Below are 4,628 nucleotides of genomic sequence, written 5' to 3'. Positions count from 1 at the left end.
ATTTATTATGAGAATAAAACATGTATAATGAGGCCTTAGCATTGCTAAAGTCATCAGAAGTGCTGGTGCTAAGCTGCACCAGTAAACCGTAAACCTGGTTAAACCGATTTTCTGTTTTTAACTAAAACTGACCAGGTAACCTTATAATATCATTCAAGAAGCTTCTAATACTCATATAATGATGATATTATCATATTATCTCTCTTCTCTCATGAATCGAGTCCGGTTCATCAAATTGAGACTATTTACGAAAAACCGAATCAAAACTCCTAACCGATACGGTTCAAAAACTAGGTTCTTCGTGACTGCGTTATCGAGCTTGCCTCAGAAAAGGTTCTAGCTTAAGGATGACATAATGACAATGAGTATCGAGATACTTGTTGATATAGAAGAGGTGTTCTCTTTACTGATCTTCCAGAGAAATTCGTGCCTTTAAAAAAGATCTCGCGTACTCGAAAATCAGGGTTGTTACATTCTACCCTCCTAAAAAAAATTTTGCCCTCAAAATTTCAGCCGCGTGCAAGAATCCATCTTCAAGCAGTCTATTTCCTTCAAGCCATCCTGACGAAGATATCAGTTCGTTCCTTACAGCATCTAAATATCACATAGCCATGGCCATGGAGATCATAACAGCTATAAGAATAGTTGTGCCTCACACGAATTTGTCGTTCGAAACTCGATTAAAACATGCCTATTCACAGTCATTGAGGTCTTATCCACACCAAACAATCAACATTAAGGTGATCAGTCTTAATATCTCAAGTTAGGCACGAACATTCCCAAAATGAGCACTCATAGACATTCATGCCAAATGTATCTTGAAAATACCCTAACAGCATGAGACACACAAGCAGAGTATGCAATGAAGCATAGTCAGTCCACTCCCCAGGCTCTACTGCGAACGAACTGCTCTGATACCAAGTTGTAACGACCCAATTTTCAGTACGCCTAGGACATACCAGAAACTGAGTGCTACCAATTTGTCATCCTAATTATTATCTATTATTTATTATATGAGCTTGATTCGTTGTTAAAAGCATAGTTAGTTAGCGAGGTACTTTTTTTTTTAAAAATGTGTGAATTAATAAACAGAATCATTTATAATCAATTCACAAATAATAACAGATAAAACAATTATAATCAACCACACATAAATACATCACAAGTAGCTAGCAACATTCGGTGATCCAGCCTTTATTAGAATATAGACTGTTAGTTAGAACACCCCTAGATATAGCTAGATAATAACTATAAACATATACATACATACAACATCCCAGGCCCTGACCTGTTCAAGAAGTCTCTAAGCTGGCACCCAGGCTAGTCTAGACTCTATACTCACTTAGTCCCTCTAAACTACTAAACTGAGGGAAAGTACGTTCTAAGTCTTCACAACTCAAGTCAGGTGGAACGTCATCAAAAGATGGAACATCATCTACTATTCCTCTGCACGATCAGACTTTGCCATATGACGTCTCTCTGGTACCTCATCAGGTAGCCACACAACAGGAGTCTCGTACACAGGATTTAGGCTAAAGTTTGTAGAAAAGCGGGGTGCAGACGTTGGCTGGCCTCATAGGATATACATATAAATAGGTAACGGAGTTCACTCTAGACTCAGAAGACTATTTAGAGTGGAATCTTTTTTGTGAACGATCATCAGCGAACTACGGAAGGGTACTCATGCTTCCATCTGAAGGGGGAAGGGTGAGAGAAGGGGTAAGAACTGGGGAGTTCTTAGTAGGGCCGGGGTTATTAGTTACGTTCATTAATTCCGTGTTGTTTAGCAGATAAATAGCAGAATATCAAGAAGCAGTAGACAAAAGAAACAGATAAATAGAGAAAGTAAAGAAAACAGAAAGCAAAACACAAACAAAAGAATACAAGAAAACAAAACACAGACACAAAGAATAGAATAAAAACAAAGAAGGCATACATTCAAACAACAATCATAACAGAGGAAATGTGCAACCAAATATGATGCATGTCTAGCCCTAGCGCAGGTAATGAGCTCATCTGTCGGTTACATACCCGCTCCCGACGTTACCCGGAGTCCTTTGACCAGGTAGGGCTTCCCTGTTGGCAATGCCCGTCGCAAGAGTCCTTTGACTTGTGAGGCAAACCACTGCAAGAGTCCTTTGACTTGCAGGGCGGCAGTAGTGTTGCCAGGGCATTTTGGCCAGTTTCACTTACCTTTTCTTTACTGTTTTTAGGATAGTTTCATGCATTTCTTTAGGAAATAAGCTAGTTTTGGGTAAATATTTACTTATGCCTTGACTCAAGCATACATTGTGCATTTTACATGATTTCATGAGGATTTTGCATAAGTTTAGTGACAAATATTATGTTGCATTACTCATGACTTGGACTAGAGCTTTGATGCACTTTGTTGCTTGATTTTAGGACCAAAAAGAAGCAAGAAAAGGAGAGGTAACTTGCAAAGATTAATGAGAAAAGTGGTTGCCAATAACACTCTCAAAAAGCCATCAATGCCCACGTTAGAGAGTCACGTTAACCAAGTTAACGTGAACTCTAACGTGGAGAAAAGAAGTTGAGCCAACGTTAGTGACACTCAACATTGTCACTAACGTTGGCACTTACTCATAAGTGGCCACGTTAGAAGCCACGTTAACCTAGTTAACGTGGCCTCTAACGTTAAGGGGGAGGGAGAGAAGCCAACGTTAGTGACACTCAACATTGTCACTAACGTTGGCCTATGGTGCTAAGTACCACGTTAACTCCCACATTAACTTGGTTAACATGGGAACTAACGTAGAGAATGAAGAGTTGTCGACAACGTTAGTGACACTCAACATTGTCACTAACGTTGAAGCAACCACACAACCCCCAAGATTCACGTTAACTTCCACGTTAACTTGGTTAACGTGGAAGCTAACGATGAGAAATGAAAGATGAGCCAACGTTAGTAACACTCAACATTGTCACTAACGTTGGGATGGCTAAAAGATGGCCACGTTAGAAGCCACGTTAACCTAGTTAACGTGGACTCTAACGTGAGACCTAGGGGCACATTGGAACGTTAGTGACAATGTTGAATGTCACTAACGTTCTCGAAGGATGGCAAAGGCCACGTTAGAAGCCACGTTAACCTAGTTAACGTGAGCTTTAACTTGAAGCAAGAAGGGGCACACTGGAACGTTAGTGACAATGTTGAGTGTCACTAACGTTCTCGAAGGTTGACAAGGCAACGTTAAAAGCCACGTTAACCTAGTTAACGTGGGTTTTTAACGTAAGGCAAAAGGGGTGCATTGGAACGTTAGTGACAATGTTAAGTGTCACTAACGTTCCCGAACTTGGACTTTCACTAAATGATTAACACTCCTTACGCCCTGAGCTTAAGTCTCTGCCCACTCCGCACTTTCTCTCTGCAAGTAAAGCCAAGCCCAAATAAAGAAAGGAACTGCTTCAAACTCAAGATCCAAAGGCCCAAGACTTGAAGAGTGAACTAGAAGCTGAGAAGAGTAGTATATATAGGAGTAGCTTTGAATTGTAAAGGAGTTCTAGAGGCTGAAGAACCACTCTCTGTATTTACTTTCTTTGAAATTTCTAGTTTTATGATGTATTCTCCATCTTTGTTTTCATTTTCAAGAGCTATGAACAACTAAACCCCTTTCATTAGGTTAGGGAGCTCTGTTGTAATTTGATGGATCAATACTAATTTTCATTGTTCTTCTTCTTTCTTTCCTCTTGATTTTACTTGAAAGCTTTCGATCTTCATCCAATTGAGTAGTTATCTTGGAAGAGAAGCTATTCAAACTTGGATCTCTTTTGAACATTGGAAGAGGAATGAAGAGATCAAGATAGAAATGCTTTCTCATGCTGGACCAAATTGGGTTTGGATGGGTATGTGACTGTAACCCTCTCAATACTTGGTTTGGGAAATGCATGTGGTATAATCAGTGACCATACTTCATCTCTTCTCATGAGCAATTGACCAAGGAATTCGCTATTGATCAAGATTTGAGAGATTGAATTGCAAGGAATTATAATTCAATCACTTAAGATTGCCAAGGAGATCAATGAGTGCATTGATTGAGGAAGAGATGAAAATGAACTTGATCCGGAGAATTGCAACATCTCCTAAGCCCAATGAACTCCCCATCTCTAATCTCACCCATTCTCTTTAATTTCTGCGATTTACTTTTATGAGCAAATCCCCCATTCCCATTTACAATTCTGCAATTTATTTTCAGTCATTTACTTCCAGTCCTTTAATTCTAGCATTTACTTTTCTGTTATTTACATTCCCGCTATTTTATTTACTGCAACTCTCAACCCAAATTCTAGATTCGCTCAACTAGAACATTCTTCGAATTAAAGTTGCATGATCAATCAATCCCTGTGGGATTCGACCTCACTCTATTGTGAGTTTTTACTTGACGACAACTTCGGTACACTTGCCGAAGGGAGATTTGTTGAGAGACAAGTTTTCTGTGCATCAAGTTTATGGCGCCGTTGCCGGGGATTGATTGTGCATCAACAATGATTAGATTGGAAGATCACTAGATTGAACATTTTATTTTGTGTATTTCATTTTCTGTTTGAGTGATTTACTTTTTGTTTTAGTTAAACTTCTTCCCTTCTCCCTCTACTCTTTTGTTTTTCTT

Source organism: Arachis ipaensis, chromosome B4 (genome assembly GCF_059453495.1).
Source record: "Arachis ipaensis isolate K30076 ecotype BB chromosome B4, ASM5945349v1, whole genome shotgun sequence".
NCBI lineage: Eukaryota > Viridiplantae > Streptophyta > Magnoliopsida > Fabales > Fabaceae > Arachis > Arachis ipaensis.
This window is presented reverse-complemented; position numbering follows the sequence as displayed.